The following is a 22,217-nucleotide window of genomic DNA, read 5'->3' on the forward strand; positions in this document are numbered from 1 at the left end:
TGGATAACATGGTGATGTCACTTCCTGGATAACATGGTGATGTCACTTCCTGGATAACATGGTGATGTCACTTCCTGGATAACATTGTGATGTCACTTCCTGGATAACATGGTGATGTCACTTCCTGGATAAAATGGTGATGTCACTTCCTGGATAACATGGTGATGTCACTTCCTGGATAACATGGTGATGTCACTTCCTGGATAACATGGTGATGTCACTTCCTGGACAACATGGTGATGTCACTTCCTGGTTAACATGGTGATGTCATGACCTGACTCCCAGAGCTGTGCGGCTGTGGCTGCTGGAGAGGATGATGGTAGAGGGATGCTCAGTGTCCCTCCAGTGCCCTGTGTCCCTCAATGTCCCCCTGCCATCATCCTCTCCAGCAGCCACAGCCCGCACAGCTCTGGGAGTCAGGTCATGACATCACCATGTTAAACAGGAAGTGACATCACCATGTTAACCAGGAAGTGACATCACCATGTTATCCAGGAAGTGACGTCACCATGTTATCCAGGAAGTGACATCACCATGTTATCCAGGAAGTGACATCACCATGTTATCCAGGAAGTGACATCACCATGTTATCCAGGAAGTGACATCACCACGTTATCCAGGAAGTGACATCACCATGTTATCCAGGAAGTGACATCACCATGTTATCCAGGAAGTGAAGCCTTGATGCAGTAGTAAGTGCAGGGAAAAAAGCACTTTATAAGCATTTCCCGTAATAGGTGTATATTGGTGATTTGTATAACTTTTGGGGGGGCAATACAATACTTTAAGAAAAATCTTCACCAAACTTCTCCTTTAAGTGATCTTAAAGCGATTGTAATAACGATTTTTCAAATGAATTATCTCTTTGTTTAAATAAAAAATCATCGTTAAACGTAAATCAAAATCGTTAAACGATCGATTGAGCGAATTATCGATCATTGGTGGGAGTCTGAGCAAAACTTTTGACGTGTCTCCAGGACATGTAAAAAGTTTTATAAAGGGACGGTACCTATTGAAACCAAGTACAATAAGAAGGAGATATAGAGAGAAGAGAGTGTGATAGGGTATGAGGGTATTATTCTTTGCCTTGGAGCCCCTGTCCTTTATGGCATCAGAATAAACTTCCCGTAATCCACCTGGATAGTAGGTTTTTACATCCTTATTGAAACCAGAGCCGGAGCGTTATATACCCTATGAGTATTTCTAAGGACTAGATGGGTACATGTTATATAAAGGGAATATAAAACTAAAAAAAATCACCAGAAATTTAATATAGAAGAGAAGAATGGGGAATGTGAGGAATCCCGAGGTTTAAGATGCAGGGCATATGTTATAAAGATATGGGAGTTAATCTTTATGGTGTATAAACAGCCTGGCTTAGGATGAATAGAGAACTTCACCGACATGAAAATAAAACGTTAAGATCAAAGGATCTCGAAGTCGGCGGTGAGAGAACACTGCGGGGTCACAATAGGATGTTGTCAAGACAGTGAGGAAATAGCTGTTGTGCAGGACTGGCACAATAGGCGGTGGACTCTCTGGGGAACAATAGGTGCTCACCTCCTCCGGGAAGATTAGGTGAACATTCTAGGTGACCAGGAATATCACAGCTTCATTTTGAAGTTAATGTGCGATGAAGGAAACAATGGAACAGCTGACCCGAGAGGCCTGGGCTTTGGTGCCAGAGCATAGAAGAGGTCAGAGTGGTTTAACCTTTAGGGTTACGGAGATCAAAGGGGTTTGCTGAGCAAAGAATTTGAGTTTCATTTAATGACCACAAAAAAATGGCCGTACCTTTTGTGTTTTTTTTCCTGCGTGACCCAAATCGGGGTTTGTTTTGTTAACATCGGTTTCAAAGTTCAACAATGATACAGTTTGTCACCGGGGAAAATCATCAAAGTTTCCTGGAATGATGCATGGTCGGGGTGATGGATCTATGGTGTGTAGGAAATTTACTTCTAACCCCTTTAAGTGGGACGATTTAACCCAGGTGACTAACAATATTCTTACAAACCCTTAGGGTCTATTCACATCTTGTGGTCAAGTTGCAGTTTTTGTCATCAACACATTCCCCAGAGCTGAACAAAGATTGATACTCACATCCACCCCGTCCCTATAGATCCAATGTACAAGACATACTAGGGCCAATTCCATTGCTGACCAGTTCAATTATCAGTAAAGGCCCTTTTAAACCAAGAGATTATCGATCAATTATTGGCTGTCAGGGCCAATAATCGTGTTAGAAAGCAACAATCAGCCGACATGTACGACATGCTTATCCTGTCTTTCAACGTGTTGAAAAAAAAATAGAATGATAGCAACGGTCTGCTGGCCGTTGCTTCGTGTAATAGGGCCTTAAAGAGGATGTACCATCCCGTTGATAGAACGACGCCGTACACGGGAACCGGGCCACAGTTCAAAAAATTAACCATGGCAACAGCTTCCCCATAATCCCTTCATTTAATAGGACCTTAAGAACCATCTAAAAGAATTGTACTCAAAAAAATGGTGGACCTACAACTCCATGTCGCCTTTGGGTGGGTTTGACCCCCAATTTACAGGATGAGAGATTTCTTTCCCGAGACCACACATTAATTGTGAATAGTCAATGTCACTGTATGAAGCCCTGAGACTGAGGCCTGTTTTTGAGGACCTCTGAGGACCTCTTTTGCAATGTGGCCATTGGCGTTCCGAAGACCTCTGGTAAATAACTGGTTTGTTTCACTGTTTGAGGGGTTATCCCGCAGTACAGAAACATGGCCACTTTCTTCCAGAGACAGCATCACTCTTGTCTACAGGTCAGGTGTGGTTTGCACCCAAACTGGAGACAAGAGTGGGGGCTGGTAGGGAGATCCAGTGGATAGGGGATTAAAAAATCAAGCAGAAGTTTTTGGAACTCTTGGCCGGGTTCACATAGCGTATGAAACAGACCATTCTGTGATCCGGCCATGTCACAGAACGGCCGGTGTCAATGAAGATCATCCCGGCTGGTACTGCAGTACCGGACGGATGATCTTCATTTTTGCCGAATTGGGATGCAGGCACATCTATGTGTGCCCGCATCCCAATTCACTATAGGACACAATGGAAAGTGCAGCCGAAGCCGCACTTTCCATTGTGTGAGCTGTCAGTGTTGTGCGGCCGCTATTCCATGAATAGCAGCTGCACAAAACTGACATGTCAGTTTTACGCGTGGCCACTAGTGATCCCGACCGGAGCATATACTATGTGTATACACTCTGGCCAGGATTCTCTCAGAATGCAGTGCACGTACGTTTTGTATCAATCACGGCCTTTGTTGCAAATCAGCAACAACGACCGTGATTAATACAAAACTTACCTTGTGTGAACATGGCCTTATTCTGTATATTACTGTTAGCTTATATTTGATGCAGGGATTGTGTCCCCTTGTATGCAATTTTTTTGTATGCAAGAACTAGGCAAAATGTACATGCAACCTGTGTGTGAATTGTAGTGTAGTCACCGACACACCTTCAATGAACCAGAACTGATTTTCTTACTACAAACCCAGAAATAATCTTTACGACTTCTTATCACTTCTATCGCCTGTGTTGATTACTGAGTGTTTGACACCAAGCTTTACCTGAAACCATAAGACTCTATGTATACCAGAGTAATAAAGTAAAGGTGCCGCTCGATATATTATCATACCGCTATAATAACCGCACGTTATCTCCCAGATTCCAGGTAAATATTGGATCCTAACCTGAAGGGTCAGTTTATTGTTCCATAGGGCGGTCTATGACTCACGTGCGGGAAGGTGTGTCGTCTGGCTGTAAAGTACCTGTCAGGAGGGTTTATTCTAAAAGCAGGAGGTTTGATAACTCAGCTTTTAAAATTTGACATATTTTGCAACTAGTGGATTATTAACTCACGGCTTAAAGAGTCAACAATAGACTTCCTTTAAGACTTGACTCCCCCCCATGCTTCAGGTTGAGCTCCATGGCGGATCCCCATTGACAGGTAAGCTATTCACAGCGGCCGGTGCGATTAGGAGATTGGTCTGTCTTTGTGTACAGAGGGAAAGAAACAATTACAAAAGATAAAAGTAACAGAATGTAAAAGCAATAGCTCATAAAAAGTCGCCGTCCTTCTTCTGTCTGCAAGGTGTCTTACACGGATTTCTTAAAGTGGTAATGTCATTTAGAAGAGAAAAACTTTTGACATGTTATGAAAACATTGAAAAAGTGCTGAGACCCCCACCAGTCTCTGGATATAGCCGGGGGGGGGGAATAGTAGCATGCTTAAGGGCCCTATTACACAAGACGTTTATCGTGCAAAAAATCGTTATATTGTTCGAATTTAAACGATAATCGTTCTGTGTAATTGCAGGCAACGATCAAAAATCGCTCGTATGTCGTTGATCGTTGATTTAGATCTGAACCTAAAATTATCGATAATCATTCGCTAATCGTTCGCTGTAATTCCACATCCGTTCGCTCAAGTTCCGCATTTGTTCACTAATCGTTCAGTGTAATTGCACATTGTTCATTGTTTTGCTGGGATCAGAAGGAGAAAACGATCTTATAACAATCACAATAACGGTCGTAGTAACGATTGTAACTAACGACCATCGTTCTGTGTAATATGGTGAACGATTTAAGGTTAACAATAAACATTCTCAATTGCGATCGTTTATCGTTAGTCGGTAATCGTTAAAAATCGCTCCATGTTATGGGACCCTAACTGTCCAGCCCGATCCCATTACAGGAGACGATCTCCTATATAAGTCTATGGAGATCGACTCCTGCAATAAGTTGGATGTCAGGTACAGCATACTTCTCCCAGATCTATCTATCAAAATGTTCAACATGTCCGTGTGATAAAAGTTTATTGTAAATGAAAGCAGCCCTTTAATTTAGAACTGACTTTAAAGTGATAGTCACAGCATTTCTAGGAGATCCAATAGAAAACATTAAAAAGTTTTTAAAATATCTCAAAGGAACACTCCACTCAAACATAACTTGTGATATGTTGCTGCCCATGGTGAGACAAACAATTCCTTTCATACTTGTTATTCTCTATTCAGTCTCCTTCCCTCAGTTCTGAGCTACTACTTTCTGCTGAAGACACAAAAATCTGTGTTTGAGCTTTTCTCTCTGTCTCCCCCTCCCCCCCCCCCCCCCCTCCCTTCTGAGACAGCTGATATTAACAAGTCCCTGGCAGGCTTCATCTTCATAGCGCCGAAAGGGTTAAGGGTGAGGTCAAAATGCTGATGAACTCACAGTGATTATCCCTCCCTGCATTAAAAAGTTGCTACAAAGTTGCAGATAAAGCCTGCCAGGGACTTGATTACATCAGCCGTCTCAGAAGCGGCTCAGACCAGGAAGCGGCCTAGGGTCCAGGAACCGAAATGGACAGTGGACCCCAAAGCTGGAGGCGGGGAGGTCGGTGCATTAGCGCCTTAAGAGCACTGTGGCGTTCCTCTGCCACTCAGAACACTGTTTGGTCCGCCCCCCTCCCCCATTGGACATGCCTACCTACAGGCTGGCCTACTTACGCATAATTAAATTAGGTAGGTGTGACCAAAGGAGGCGGCGGGCGAGACGAATGGTGCTCTGGGAGTGCAAGGAAAGCCCCCAAGACTCCTAACACACTCATTTACATATTTATTCTGGATTAAAGTTATCAAAAACAGTGGGACCAACTAAGGAAAAGAGACCGGCCCTGGAAACATGGAGGACTTGACTGCGGAGAGCTATTTGCATGAACCTGCTGATAGTTTCCCTTCAAGGCCGCACTACTGATCTTTACCTAGTTGACCTATTTTTCTTTTTTTTTTTCTTTCAAATCAACTGGTATCAGAAAGTTATACAGATTTGTGATTTACTTCTATAAAAAAAAATCTTCAGTCTTCCAGTACTTATCACATGCTGTATGTCCTGCATGAAGTATTGTATTCTTTCCAGTCTGACACAGTGCTCTCTGCTGCCACCTCTGTCCATGTCAGGAGCTGTAACAAATCCCCATAGAAAACCTCTTCTGCCCTGAACAGTTCCTGACATGGACAGAGGTGGCAGCAGAGAGCACAGTCAAATTAAAAATAATACACCACTTCCTGCAGGACATACAGCAGCTGATAAGTACTGGAAGACTGGAGATTTTTAAATGGAAGTAAATTACTAATCTTTAGCGCTTTCTGGCCCAACAACCATTGTTTGGCACTCAAAAACAACGGCCTTTGTGTTGAGAGTCAAAAAATAGTCATTGTCACATTAAAATCAATGGACAATAATCAACGCGTCAATTAGTTTAACGGCCATAGCAAACAGTGGCCGTTGTGGAATATCATTGTTTGCATTGACTTCAATGCAACCTGTTTCACTATAAAAAGAATGGCTGTTTTTTATCATAAAAAGTACGTTGTGTGAACGTCGCCTTATTCAGCATGTTTCTTCGTATTCAGCTGGATAAGACCCATAGAGGGAACGATCTTCCTTCCTCCGGTCACAGTAGTCATCCTCACCGCCTGGAGCCATGGAAACTGTAAGTACAACTGGGTCATTGGAGCGGCCTTGGCATGATTTCCTCGGAACATGGCCGGGTATTGCTTCTTCTCTGATGTTCTGATGTTACTGGGACTCGCTCCTGGCCTTTGCTGCTGACTTGTCAGGGTGAGTTAGCATTCTCTAATTCAATGGTGCTTCAGAAATGACCTGTACACCCTCCTGCCATTTGGTCAAGAAACAATTACTTGTCAAGTTGTTTAGTGGTTTAATTGCTCCCCTCCTCCTCCTCGGCTGGCATACCCGCACTAATGCCAAGGCGGCAGCTTAAGATGAAAGATAGACAGTGCCCAGTCTCCTAGAACGGAGGAAAACCCACAGAGCTGACTGCAATGCCATGCTTACTTCTACAGATCTGTCCTCGCTTAACTTTTTCTCTTAAAGGGGTACTCCGGCGAAAAACTTTTTCTTTCAAATAAACTGGTTTCAGAAAGTTATATAGATTTGTAATTTACTTCTATTTTAAAATCTCCAGTCTTCTTATACTTATCAGCTGCTGTATGTCCTGCAGGAGGTGGTGTATTCTCTCCAGTCTGACACAGTGCTCTTTGCTGCCACCTCTGTCCATGTCAGGAACTGTCCAGAGCAGGAGCAAATCCCCTTCTGGTCTGGACAGTTCCTGACATGGACAGAGGTGGCAGCAGAGAGCACTATGGAACTGTAAGGAAAGAATATGCCACTTCCTGCAGGACATACAGCAGCTGATAAGTACTGGAAGACTGGAGATTTTTAAATAAAAGTAAACTACAAATTTCACCCCTTTAACAAAGGACTCATGTGAAAAGATACAGGCTAACATGTAATAAAAGTTATACCTGTGACGAGTGCCCTTCTCCGGGCATAGTATGATATTTTTACCAGAGAGCACAAGAATAGATTGATTTTGTGTGTTATATAAGGCCCCATTCACACGTCCGTGTCAGTTTGTACTGTCAGGAAATCCTGATCAGGAGGCCTCAAATGTCATCAGGAAAGTATCAGGATTTCCTGACAGTAATCCGTTTTTACCTTCAGGAAACCATCAGGAAAAGCCTTCAGGATTTCCTGATCAGGGGGGTGGGGGTGGCCCTGAGGTCCGGGGCGGGGGGTCAGGCTGTGGGCGGGTGGTCAGCTCCGGGGGAGGGGATGTGTGGTCGGCTAGCAGACGGTCCGGCCTGGGGGCGGTGAGCTCCGGGCGTGGGGGCAGTTGGGCAGCGGTGATGAGCTCAGGGGGCAGGGGTGGCTGTCCGAGGGGGGGGGGTTGGTTTTGCTGTGGGTGTGGGGGTGCCAGCGAGCTCTTACCAATCCGGAATCCGTGATTCCGGCGCTCCCATAGACTTCTATGGGGGTGTCCGGGCTGGAATTCCAAACGAAAATAGGACCGGTTCTAAAAAATTCGGTCCTATTTTCCGGAAAGGTGTCCGTGTCTATTTAAAGTCTATGCGTCCGGAAATCCGGGTGGTTTTTCCGGACGTGTGAAGGGGGCCTTACAGATTTATGCCCTGTATTTAAGGAAGGGAAAATCTTCCCGAGATGCGTCATTCCTGTGTGCATTATTTTACAAAAAATTTTATTTTTACGTCCCAAACTTCCCACTGTTTTTGGGGGCGGCATAGGCAGCTTTGAGTACCGCCAATTTGCAATCTGAAGTCCCTGAACTAGAAGTAATTAAAAAATATTTCCTGGTTGAGCTCAATCTAAAATGCCGTAGTAAACTCATAAATAGAAAATTAGAGGAATTAAGGAGAGGCGTAGCAGGCCTAGGGCAAGGACGTTCTAGGCTGCTGCGGATTAAACATCGTTTTTTTTTTTGGCCAAACGAAGGCACCAAGCGCATTTTGGAACAGCCGGGACAGACTTGAGCTCAGCAGATGGACGGTCCTTGCAGTTTGGGGGTGGGCCAGGGGGGTACCTGAATACAGAACTAATTGAAATTCAATCTTTTTATTTAATTGACTATTTATGAAAGACCTCTGCCAGTATGTAATGCAGCCGCCCCCTTTACCCCTTCATCTGCTCCCGCTCTCTGTATACACCACCTCTCTCCTGCACGGTGTCCCGGCTTCTTCTTCTGCTGCCCAGCCAATCAGTGTGTTGCCCAGCCGCAGCCACTGATTGGCTGGGCAGCAGAAGAAGAAGCCAGGACCCCGTGCAGGAGAGAGGTAATGTATACAGAGAGCGGGAGCAGATGAAGGGATAAAGGGGGCGGCTGCATTACATACTTGCAGAGGTCTTTCAGACCGCTGCGAGTATGTGTGCACAGAACCTGCCAGGACCTTAGCTCGTAGCGGGTCTCACTGCAAAACCCGCAGCGAGTCGGTGTGAAGGCACCCTAAAGGAGAAGTCCGGTGGGGCAACACTTGGGGGGGATGGAGGACATGATAAAGAACTTATATTTACCGCTCCCTATGCCTGCACTGCACCGCGTCCCAGAGACACCCGCCGGCACTCTCCAGCTCTTCCCTCGTCCATGTCACAACCCGGTTGATGGATGCCCCGCTCAGCCAGTCAGTGACTGGGGCAGGACACCGCTGCAGTCATTGATTGGCTAATGGGGCATCCATGAGCCGGATGGGTATTTTCCAACATAATCAGAACTCCTGGGGGAAAATACCTTACGGACCTTCTGGTACGGCAATTCTTGGGCATGGGGAGAGGTAAGTAGTTGTTCCCGATGATGTTCCACCTGCGCCTGCCGGAGTTCTCCTTTAACACACATCCCAGATCCCCCCTAGAAACCAACAGGATTATTCCCATCCACTTTACAATATAATAGAATTAATTTGTAACCATGTTTTTATTAAACAAGTCGCAATAAGCAAAGTCCTACTGAAAGCCGCTCGCGTACAACTCATATGGTAGAGTCGCTGTACACATATGGTGGAGGATCAGGCCTTCTCCTCTGAGAATGGAAAATACCTGGAAAATACCTGGCATCAATTTAGAGCCTTTAAACTGTGAGTGCATTGAAGGCGAACCTCCGAACAGCTGAAAGAATTATTTATGTGGAAGTTTCGGAGTGGTGGTGGTGGTATGCGGCAAACTCCATGCTGCCAGCCACCCGGCTAATTATATTCCCGCTCCACTCGGAGACTTGTAAAACATCGAGCATGACGTCAACCCAGAACATTAAAAAAGACTTCATTTTTATTTTCTCACAATTTTTCGCAGAAAGACTGGCTGCACTGTTTTCCAGAACATATTCTTTCCAATTTACTGTTTATACTTTCATGACGTTACAGGTATCCAGGTAAGGGAATAACATTGCGTCCAGATGCAAGGAAACAGGATCCCGCTTCACACAAGGACTCCGGGACTCCGGGACGGGCTGTTATTGTAAGTTCATTTAAAGGGCTACTACAGTCATGCCATGTTAAAGGGGTAGCTAGAGTTACTAAGGTCACCTATCCCAAGTTCGGCAGCCATGTCAATCAGCTGACTGTTTACAAAGATGTGCCAGGCTGAGAATAAAGGAAATACTTTAAGGCTATGTTCACACTATGTAAAAGCACGGCCGTTGTTGCCATCGGCAACAACGGACGTACTTTTAGCGGGGTGGAACAATGCCTTATTTTCAATGGGATCCCAGCCGGAGCGTATACACATCGTACAAGCTTCGGCCGGGATCCCGTGCGGGGCCGAAAATAACTGACATGTCAGTTTTCTGCGGCTGCAATTCAATGAATTGCGGCCGTAGGAATCCTTGTCAGCTCGCTTCACTGTGTGCTATGGGAAGCTCTGATGCGGACGTGCGCTGATGCGCCCGCATCAGAGCTCTGTGGCCGAGAAGATCATCCGGCCGGTACCGGCTGGGATGATCCGGGCAGAGACCAGCCGTTCCGTGACCCGGCCGGGGTCACGGAAAGGCCGGTCTCATACGTTGTGTGAACATAGCCTAAAGGTGAAAATCTTTTTCTTTCAAATCAACTGGTGTCAGGAAGTTATATAGATTTGTAATTTACTTTATTTTTTATTTTTATTTAAAAAGATCAAGTCTTTCCATACTTATCAGCTGCTGTATGTCCTGTGGGAAGTGGTGTATTCTTTCCAGTCTGAGACAGTGCTCTCTGCTGCCACCTCTGTCCATGTCAGGGACTGTCCAGAGCAGGAGAAGTTTTCTGTTTCAATATATTTTATTTAATTTTTGCCAATAAAGAGGTTTTCTATGGGGAGTTGCTGCTGCTCTGGACAGTTCCTGACATGGACAGAGGTGGCAGCAGAGAGCACCGTGTCAGACTGGAACGAATACACCTCTTGCTGCAGGACATACAGCAGCTGATAAGCACTTAAAAAATTGAGAATTTTTAATATAAGTAAATTACAATTCTCTGGCACTTTCTGGGACCAGTTTATTTGAAAGAAAAATTTTGGTGGTGAACTATGCCTTTAACTACTGTGACCCTTTGAGCAGCTGGAGTTTGGAGTCAAACAACCACCCATCTGATATTGGTTTATTACAAGAGAAGGCTGTCGATTTTGCCTTAGTAGAAAAGGGAAGTTTAAAAGTGATCCTTTATCCTAGGGTTAGGCCACAACTCATGATAGGTGGGGGTGCGACTGCTGGGAACCCCACCAATCCCAAGAATGGAGGTCAGTCGTCTCCAGGATAAATGGAACTTTTTCTCTCTCGTCCGTCCGATAAAAGAACATGACCTATAAGAATGTAATGGTAGATTGCTTAATAGTAACCCCTTATATAGGACTATTGATGGAATGAGCACTGGGAATATTCTGGTAATGGGAAGAGGAAGCACGGAGAAGGCCACCTGTTGCTTGGTAGATCCACATTACAGAGTGCAACTTGAGGCCTGTCTGAATGGAGCCTAGGACATGTCATAACACAGACTGACAATGGGACCACTGGGAATTTTAACGCCCCCAACTTCCTTGTTATATCCGTAGGTCTCAGTAGTAAAGGGAACAATGGCAATAATAGGTACAAATTATCAGACAACCGATATTGCAGAAGTTCTCTGATGCCTTAAAGGGGAAGTCTAGGCTGCTAAAATGAATTCTTCCTCCTGGAAACCCTATGTAAGAAAGAGTTGAGGGATAGAGGTTGGGTGGTTCATGTTACACCCAAAACTCTTGCCTCCATTGTTAATGATGTCCTCGTCGTAGTGTTCCAGTATCATTACTAGTGGTGAGAGAATGTAGAGCACATTTGGGAGAACCTGAACATGATGAACATGAAGGCCAATGATTGCTTTGATGGCTTCAAAAACTTCACTGCGACGATACTGTAGGATGCGGCTCCTGTAAAGGACTCACTGACCTCAGCCAAGGACACACTGACCTCAGCCAAGGACACACTGACCTCAGCCAAGGACACACTGACCTCAGCCAAGGACTCACTGACCTCAGCCAAGGACTCATTGACCTCAGTCAAGGACTCACTGACCTCAGCCAAGGACTCATTGACCTCAACCAAGGACTCACTGACCTCAGCCAAGGACTCACTGACCTCAGCCAAGGACTCACTGACCTCAGCTAAGCCATGGTCACTACTGGGAATAGAAAAGGGCAGGGGGAAGGCAATGGGGGGGGGGCGTAGCAGACCTAGGGCACGGGAACCCAACGTCCTCCTTCAGGACAATGTTATAGGAGAATGCAAAATTCTTAGGTATGGCGACATTGCTTTTAAAGTGAATGTACCATTAGGAACATCGCTTTTTTTTTTTACATTAGCCGATCGTCGCCAGGATCCCGATGGCACTGTCCTATTGTTCCCACTCTTGGCACCGTTATTCTTTTGCCATGAACCGGCTGGCTCTACTTGTGTTTCCCCTAAAGACATCCTCCTAAAATAAGACATCCCAGCTAGTCTACCAACTAGCCTAAAGTAAGGCATAAGTATTTCTCTTATAGCCTAAAGTAAGGCATCCCCAGAAAAATAAGGCACCCCCCACCCTAAACTAAGGCACCCCCCGAAAGTATTAATACAAATATAGTTCCAGATTGCAGGAAAATATCATGTAAATTGCCTGTGCTGAACAATTTATCCCGCATATCATTTAACCCAAATGTAACCGCAAAAACTCAAGATTATCATAATCTACCAAAAACACCATTGAGCATAATTTCCAGGTCATGGGACATAAGACTACTTTGAAAAGTATATTGCATACATAAGTGTGTTATAACACTAAGAGAGCACAGGCTAAAAAAAAGTACAAAAAATAAGGTCTCAATAGGTCTATATTATAAGTGCATATAATAGTAAGTCACTAGACACAAATGGGACCTGTAAACATAACACATGGAATTGACATCAGCCCAACAAGTCATGCATCATAAAAAGTAACATAAGTTATCATGTCTTATCCATACTGCTGTTCCCCTGGTACACCCCGACGCGCATTTCGCAGATGACCACTTTATCAAGGGGCCCCCCGAAAGTAGGGCCATCCCCCACCACCCCCCTGTCAGCCGGAGAGTCGGGGAGAAATAAGACACCCCCAAAAAATTATACATAGTGCCTCTTTGGGAGCAAAAATAGGCACTGGCCTATTTTGGGGGTAACATGGTATGCATTGGGGGGTGGGCCCCCCAGTGTGACCATATACCCCCCGCTCCCCCCTCCCCATGACGTGGCTCCATTAGAATCAATACAGCTGCGTCACAGTGGGCAGGGGATATGGCCACCGGGACCCCTGCACCAGTGCCGATTGGCTAATGTAAAAAAAAAAGATGTACCTGATGGTATATCCACTTTAATACCACCAATCTGACATTAGTACTTACATAACTTGCTATGTGTTTGGGAAGGTGACAACTTTTCTTTAACTTCCTATAAATCCATAGAAGGATATCCGAAATACAAGACCGTTAAAATGTAATAGTTTCTACCAATATAGACAGCCAGACTTCATCTATATATGCTCATACTGGACACCAATCTGGTCGCTCCGCCATGAAACCTCAATGTGTGGCCAACGATATAACCCAGAAATTATTAATACAAGCCATTAAGCGAAGCTTTATACCTCCTATCAGTCCATGCCAGACTATTTGTAATGGTGCGGCTACTATAACCTCTATTTACAGCCTTGGCTCCCATGGATCGCACTGACTGATGTGATGTCTGACTACTGTTCTTTGTAAAAGGAAAAGTTTTTTGGAATAGGACTGGCCAAAAACATCGCAAGTGAAAAGCTGCAACAGCTGGAGAAGTCGAGAAACTGGATGAAGGAGCCTTAGCACCTTGGAGGGTTGGATTTCACCAGACACTACTGAGATATTGTTAACGGTGAGGCTTTGATGTCTGTGGCCAGTGTGAAGGAACAGTGCTGGAATTAGCATTAGAGATGGAAAAATTCAAATCTTAAAATTAAAGGAAAAATGTTAAAAAGACCATTTCATTAAAACGCCTCGAAATGTTCCAATAAAAGAGCCTGCGCCTAAAACGATGAATGTTATTTTTCCTTCTTAAGTTTCTTACAGTATTGGTTTTATGTACAGATTATTGTTAAGTTAGTCGATTGTCACCCAAACTGGGGCCTATAAATCCGGCACCCACATACTCTACTTGATGACAGAGTTAGAAGTTCCTCCAATATACAGTATACACAGATAGAGAAGCCAATGAGTTTCCAGACTCCGATTGCCAGGTCAGAACCATTCACTTTGCCCTCTCTAGTAGTTGACATACAACTAATAAGCCTATAGGAGCCGTTGCTCTTTGGAATAATTGACAGCACCACTATTTCAGTATTACATTTCTGGAGCTATGGAAGGATTTATTCTAACTGCCCTATTTGGGGTCGGAAAAAGATTTTTTTTCACCCCTGGTATGGGGCAATTGGCATCTGTCTATAAGGGGTTTAGCCTTTTCTGGACCAACACAGAACGGTTGTAGGTTTAAATGTAAAGGGAAGGGGTATTCCAGTAAAAATTAAGTAGGAGGGTGTTCCAAGAAAATAACAAATATGAGATCACAGGGGGTCTGACCTCCGAACCCCCAAGGATCTCTGTATTTGCCCCCAACGTTTGTGTTATGAATAGAGCCGCGGATACAGCACATGACCCACTGCTCTATTCATTTCTATGTAGATGCCGGAAAGAACCGAGTAAGCCTGAAGAGTGCTGTATTCGGCTTTCTCCAGCGACTCCATAGGAATGGATAGAGCCGCCGAAAAGAGCAGAGTAACTCGGAAGAGTGCTTATTCAGCTCTCTCCGGCATCTCCATAGGAATTAATAGAGCCGCGGATCACGCGCCGTGCCCAATACACAGAAGCTGGGTGCCGATATGGAAATTGCACGTGGGGTGGGGGTCAGAGGTCGGACCCCCCTTCATCTCTTACAAGTTCATTTTTCTTGTTATACCCTTTTATTTTAAACCCTATCTATAGATAAATTAGTTAGTTGGTCCTACAGAAATTGAAAGTTCAGCTAACTTTTCTCTAACGTATACAGGGGCCTTTAGAACACACACATATCATTCTCATTTTACCTACAAAGCCCTATGTAATATGGGCCTCTCCTAGATTTCCTCTCTGAATCAGATACCTCCCCAACTTTTATTTTGCCAATGACAAGATGCTTTATACCATTGTAATCATTCTCACAATAAATAAAAACTGCAGTTGTACCTTACCTTTCTTCTAGAATTTACTGCCTCATTCCATCCAACTTTCTGCCTAACTACAACTAAAATGGTCGCTAAAAACATACCTCTTCCAACAAGAATATATCCTGGGCTATAGTGTAGTCCCTCAGTCATTATTACACTATTTTAATATGTCCTTTACTTGCTCTATAGTGGAGACCAGGACAGAAGAACCCACCAGTTCCCAAAGGTAAAAGCCTTAAACAGTCTAAAAATGCCTATACATGATTTGACTGAGCATTATGTCTCCGGTCCTCCCTATACTCTATGGGAAAGGATGGGGTAAATCTCCACCAGACAGCTCTGACACAGGCTTATCCCTTCAAGAACAAAAGTGTTGGGCAGTGAAAATCTTCACTGACATCATCTGTCAGTGGAGAGTTTGGAGGCCCACATACACCAGATACTGTTGGCTGAACCGGCTACCAGTGGTGGGTATGGCCCACTTTAGGCACCTTAGGATTTTGTCAGGTCTATAGGTCTTGAAAACTTTTACTTACTTTGCTAGAACAACACCCAATATTTTTGCCTTTCATTGGGTTGTTAAAAGGGTATCCCAATCCAATGCTTATAGTGCTTAACTATCCACCCCGGTTCTGATACCACCAAGAATCCATTCGTTATGTGGGTCTGTTGGTCTCTTCCCATTTCCCCTCCAGTCATAAAGTGGTGGTATAGGCATATTCCAGTGATATTCCATCACTTTATAAGATGGGAATAAACCTCTAAAACATTGTCAAAATACTATACTGACATATCTCACAAAGGCTGAGATACCTAAAGACCATAAATTTGTCTCCAATCCCATACGGAACAATTAGATTTGGTGTCTGTATTGTGACATTCCTCATTAGAAAAAAATCTTTTTTAAAAGTTTTGATCAGCTGTAGTCTGACCTCGACTGATTATGAACGAGTCGGGAGAAGTCAGTGCTGCGTTCCTCTCCTCGCTCTGTGTTAGCCCGACCTTAATGCCCCCATAGACTTCCATTATGCGGCCATCCAGGTCACATAACACAGAGCCGAAAGAGAATGAGTCCATGTGTCTATGACAAATATTTTTCTAATGACAGGTACACTTTAAGGCTGGTGTCACACTCAATTTTTTGGAAAACAAAGTTCTTTGGGAGTCAAAGCCAGAAGTGAATCCAGCACGAAGGAGATGTACAGGTCTGTCTTTTATGTTTCTCATTCCTTAGAATCTACTTCTGTCTTTAGTTCAAGAAAACTTAATGGAAAAACTACAACTTTTCTCCCCAAAATTCTCTCTGTAACCCCCTCCCCCCAGGTCAGGACAGGGAGGTACAGACAGGACAAGACAGTGGGCCCTAGGTCTGAACCCACCCACTGTCCCTACCTACTTGCCTCAATAGGCCCTAGGCGGCCGCGGACAACCACAGAGATGTTCCCTATGCTGAGTATGTGGAACACAAAATGAGACAGACAAACACAATATCGGATAGTAAACAAGCCAAGTCAGAACCAAACGGGCAACACAGTACAAAGTCAACAAACAATTGGATAGTTAAAGTTCAGGTGGACAGGGAGTTAGGAAGGGGATTGCAGGAATAGACACAGGGGGAGCTGGGAACAGGGTATTAAACTAATAGTCAGCGATCAGTGAATGACCGCTGGCTCTTTAAATACAGGACCAGGAGCCCAGACCAGAATGTAATTGGTCCGGACTCCTGAGTCCTGACCACAGTCAGCTGCAGTGTTACAGAGCGAGTGGCAGAGACGCCTGCCACTCACCCTGAGCGCTGACGCCGTCCAGCTGAGCACTATACCACTCAGCTGGGCGGCCGTATGTCACTGGAGCCTGCGGTGCCCTCGGTAACTAGGGATGCTGTCGGGTCTCCGTGACGTCACATGGCCCCGGGCGGGGAGGCGGCACTGCGCTTCAGCCAGAGAGGACGTCGCTGGAGCGTGGTCAGGTACTTTTCTGACAATATGGTTATATGTTGACCAAATCTTCTCAAGACCAAATTCCATATTTCCTATTGACTTTTAAGTATAAAATTTAACTCCAACATTAACTCTAACATTTATAAAAGTTTTTGTCAACTCCTTTTTAACAAGACGGAGTAGAATTTGTCCTTGATTTTACATGTGATTTACTGTCAGTATTAGATTTAATTGTGCCATGATCAAAGGGTCTTCCCTTAGACATTGAATTTTCGGCAACGGCAGCTGCACGAACAAAAAAGAAAAAAAAACCTATTGATAATTAATTTATAAAGCAAAACCGCCTAAAAAGTAAGCAGTATTTTTTTTTTTTTTTTACTCAAACAACTTCTGAGCCAGATAGATAAAGTTGACCTTCTTAAGCTCCAGGATCGGCTTATATTAAAGACAGTTGCAGTTTTTTTTTTTTATGTAAGCTGGAAAATAGTCATGTCCCCTTCTTTCACATATACCGAGACCCCTTTGAAATATCCGTAACGTTTTTGGTCACCAGAAGAAGCTGAATGCCACATTTCTAAATGTGTCTCCACAGAAACTTCCCTCTAATTCCTCGTTGCTAGCTGCATTCTTGAGGTCCCTTGGCCTCTATCCCAACACTGCTCTGTTTCACAAAGAAAAGAATTTGCTTTTTTTTTTTTTTTTTCTATATCCAAGGTCTTTTTTTTATTTCAAAGCAAGCTACTTGAATGACTATTCAGTGTATGTAGAATGAGGGCCTCTCCACCGCACTACACTATAGTGAATGCCGTGTGTGCTTATAAAGGCTGCTTGAAGCCAACCCTCCACACAGTGGGCCACGCAGCGCACACAAGTCCTCGACCTATCCATCTGTATGCAAATCTCTACAGACTAAGTAAACTTTCATAAAAATGTCCTGCTCTCCCTTTATGTGTGTTTAGCAATTATTGCGGCACATTGGCCCTTTGTGTTATATCATTACGCTTTGTATGCAGGAGAGACTCGGTGGCACCTGCACATGTAGGTGGCAGATGGCAAATCTTGGCAGCATTGAGTCGGTACTTCTTAACGCAACCGAAACCACAAACTGGCATTTATTAATTCTTCATTGGAATAAAAAGGATTAAGCGTAGATTACAAACAGCTTGTAAAGACACTGGAAAGGGATGGTAAGAAAAAGAAGAAGAAGAAAAAACAGGAAAAGCTTAAAGATGGTTCCTGGAGGCACAAAAAAAAAAAAGTAATAATGAATTTGTAGCCTTCACGGGACGTACAGATTAATTCTATTGTTCTGAAGAAAAAAGAAAACGTAAAAAAAAGCACAAAACTAACAAAAAATTACAAAAAATATAAAAAAGAGAACAAAGAAGAGAACTTTTAACCGGCTTGCCTGCCATAAACACGTTGAACCAGTGACACTTCAGAAGTGCGGATGAGTACGTATCCCTTTGCAATATAAGACAGTGGTATAGATTACTTTGGAAGTTTGAGGTTTCTTTGAAATTCAAACCAAGATATTCAGAGACCTAAGAGAGAAAATTATACGGTTATCTGTGCTTTGAACAATGGAGCTGTTTGAAAGGAAAGCATGGTTATGTAATACCGCCGCCTCCCAAGACAATGTCCTGCACACTGTGATTTGTATACACGGGTACAAAAAAAAAAAAAAGAGGAAAAAAAAAAAAACAACACACAAAAACACAAACATATGGAGGAGCGCGAGGATGAGAGGCAGTGTGGAAGTGATTGAAACGAGAGGGGCCGTCCCATTGTCCGCAGATTATTCTAATTTATCTCCTGATTTTAATGAGTGAAACGGGTGTAAAAGAATCCACTTCACAAGGGACAGAATGACACTTTCACGCTTTACACGTTTTTATATAGCAGCTGGAGCAAGGAGATAATTCGAAAAATAGCTTGTTGGATTTTTTTCACATTTTTAAGATTTTTTTGTTTTGTTACATTGGTGTATTAAGGGATAGGGATATAGCTGGCAATGACAACGATGACTATAGGATTGGAAAACAATATTATATTAATGGGCATAGCCTGGCAGTCCTTTTGGGGATAGGGGGATAGCAGGATTGGAAAGACTGGATTTGAACCTGTTCTTTTGTTTCCTTATTAGATAAGCGGCGCCATAGAAATAAATATCCCTTCTTGGCCAGTCCGAAAGAGTATATTTATTGGGGGGCTGTCTTAAAGGGGAACTAGCAGCAGGTTAGACGAACCTGACCTGCTGATATGTCCCTACTGCACAGAAGGAGGTACGTCTCTTACCTTCCCCCTTGGTGCCGTTTTGGTGCAGTTAGTAGTTTGCTATATGGGCCGGTGAGACTAGGAGCCGGTGAGACTGGGGTCGTTGAGGTTAGGAGCACTGGTGCACCCATTAGAAGCACTGCTTGCCTCCAAAGCCGCCATCCGAATGAAAGGAGCTGGCCAGGTTGGCGCTATGGGAAGGGCAGTGCTCCTAACAGGTGCCCCAGTGCTCCTAATGGTCTCACCAGACCGTGGAGCAAACTACTAATTGCAACGGAAAAGCGTCGAGGAAGAAGGTAAGAGACATACTGTCTAGGAGGCCTAACTTCTGTATGTGGGCAGTGTAATACACACGAGGAGTTTGTAGACAGGTGAGTAGGTGCTGTGAGTCACTAGATGTAACTGCACTGTGATCACACTTACGGTCTGCTGAACCTGTATGGCACTGGTATCTACCTCTATATTGTCTCTGTATAGGGGAATATTGATCTGTAGCATTTAATAAAATTATAGTGGTATTATCAAGTCACTATGTGGTGTAATGATAGTGGTCATGGTGCGGTGGTTTTATTTGTCCCTTGTATAGGGGTATTATTGGTAATATTGGTCATTATATACTGGATTTGGTCAGTTATCATCTGCTATTAGTACTGTCATGGGGGTGAGGCAGGTAAAAATTTGCCCTGGTGCAGGACCTTAGTTACACATCTGAACCCAATTGATTGATATCGGTGGCAATCTGCTACAGTAAGGGAACCTTGGCTCTCCAGCTGTTGCAAAACTACAACTCCCATCAAGCTAAAGCTTTGGCTGTCCAGGCATGATGGAAGTTGCTTGTATATTGCTTGTATTTGGATATATACTTTATTATATATATATTATTACATACTGAATCTGTGTTTCTAGTGAATAGTTAGAATGCTTTGTAGTATAAGATGGAGAGAAGCGCCCAGATTACTCCATCATCACGGCCTTAGCTTTGATCCTGGAAGATGACATTAAAGGAGATTGGAATTGCCGCCTCTTTTGCCCTCTAGCCGTCTCGGGCCCTTCATCTTAATACCTATACGTCTCCATATGTCTCCCAACAGGAAGAAGCAGAAGACCAGGGCACATCTCTTTGTAGAGGAACATAGCGAAAGCCCCATTGATGTCGCTGCCTTGTCCAAAGAAAGTTCATGGTTAATGTTAAGGCCGGGGTCAGAGTTAAGAGAACATGACAGCAACTGGGAGCAGTCTCGGAGATAGTAACAATCTCAATCATGGTAAGTCTGGAATCAGGTCTTATATGTGACGTTTAGGCGAGGGTCGTGATTATCGTGATGATAATTATAATATCAATCTTTATATAGTACCGACATATTGCACTTTGCAACGAATAACGAAAAAGAGCAAGCAAAGCATATGAGGTAGTGGAGCGGATGCTATGAGAGTCATCATTGTAGCTGTGATAAAGCTTATGGAACAGAGGCTGCTGGAAGTAACTCTAGTGGTCCAGGGCAGTGAGTTTCAGGGTGCCCTCAGTGTTTTTTTTTTTTTTTTTTCATGCATTTGTGTTTTTTCTGTAGTTTTTTTTACTGTATTTTACTTTATTTAGTTTTTGTGTGCTGAACTTTTTTTTTCCCTCCGCCATCACAGGACCTAGCTGTTGGAACACAAAAGGTGACAAAAACGCAATCCGCACAGCAATAGCGTTTTTAAAACAAACAGAACAATCCCATTGAAGTCTTTGGGAGAAAAAAAACACACCACAGTTTGGAGAGAAAACGCCACCCCCTCAGCATGTCGCGTTTTGCCAAAGAGCCTGAAAAAAACGCTAAAAAGGAGATAAAAAACGCCACCCCCAAAGAAAAGACCATATGGGGGGAGATTTATCAAACATGGTGTACAGTAGAATTCGCTCAGTTGCCCTTAGCAACCAATCAGATTCTACTTTTCATTCCTGTCTGATACTTTGGAAAATGAAAGGTGGAATCTGATTGGTTGCTAGGGGCAACTGAGCCAATTTTACTTTACACCAGTTTGATAAATTGTGCTACCCAACCAGTTTGGATTTGGTAGTGAAGTCTATGTACTCTATGGGGGAGATTTATCAAACATGGTGTAAAGTGAGACTGGCTCAGTTGCCCCTAGCAACCAACCAGATTCCACCTTTCATTTTCCAAAGAGTCTATGAGGAATGAAAGGTGGAATCTGGTTGGTTGCTAGGGGCAACTGAGCCAGTTTCCTTTACACCATGGATGATAAATCTCCCCCTATGTTTTTACCCTTTATTCTTCTCTAGGATGCATAATCTAGACATTCTAAAAGGTTCCAGTTCCCTTCCCAGCATTGGCCCTGGTGTGGGTGTTAATCGGCCTAGTGGACCATAATATGGGGTCAGACAAGACTAGTCTAGGTCCAGGTGTTGGTCATGAGACAGTGTAGCCGGGAACAGGCGGACGCGTCATGGCAGGAAACAGTGGTTGAGGGAAAAGAGTCTAGCTCAAAGACAGGAGAGGCAATATGATATACAGGGGTTAGGCGGAGGCAGAGTCAATGGAAATAGGCACTGGTCATACACAGAAATATCCGAAATATAGAACATCTTCCCCTCAGTACAAGGTCCCAAAGTCTTGCTCAGGCCTAGGATGTTGGGCAGTTCATGGAAGGAAACAATGAAAGAACAAGGATGCATGTGTGTCCACAGCACGATGATGGCCATCATGGCTGGACAGGTGGCGAGGCCTAGACCAGAAGCTGCCCACTATGCTTCCATGCTGGGAAATGCAACCTTAAGGCCCAGATACATACCTGAGATATTAAACAGCAAAAAAAAAGTCAATCCTGTTTAACCAATATGCCAGTAGAGCTTTGGCTGTATAATATGGTCATGTCCAGCTCTCTTGGGAAATCCTAGGTTCGATCGAACTCGAACATTC

The 22,217-nt window shown here is 44.0% G+C and overlaps 2 long non-coding RNA genes across 3 annotated transcripts in view; one reads left to right on the forward strand and one right to left on the reverse strand.

Moving 5' to 3' along the window:
- The window catches only part of LOC138795128 (uncharacterized), a 118,677-nt gene that overhangs the window by 58,572 nt on the left and 37,888 nt on the right, over nucleotides 1-22,217 (reverse strand). The window lies entirely within an intron of this gene.
- LOC138795127 (uncharacterized) lies at nucleotides 3,888-13,897 on the forward strand. Its single transcript, XR_011363576.1, has 3 exons — nucleotides 3,888-3,984; nucleotides 9,749-9,842; nucleotides 13,554-13,897. It is a non-coding gene; the product is annotated as an uncharacterized lncRNA (long non-coding RNA).

This window comes from Dendropsophus ebraccatus, chromosome 6, assembly GCF_027789765.1.
Source record: "Dendropsophus ebraccatus isolate aDenEbr1 chromosome 6, aDenEbr1.pat, whole genome shotgun sequence".
In the NCBI taxonomy this organism is placed as follows: domain Eukaryota; kingdom Metazoa; phylum Chordata; class Amphibia; order Anura; family Hylidae; genus Dendropsophus; species Dendropsophus ebraccatus.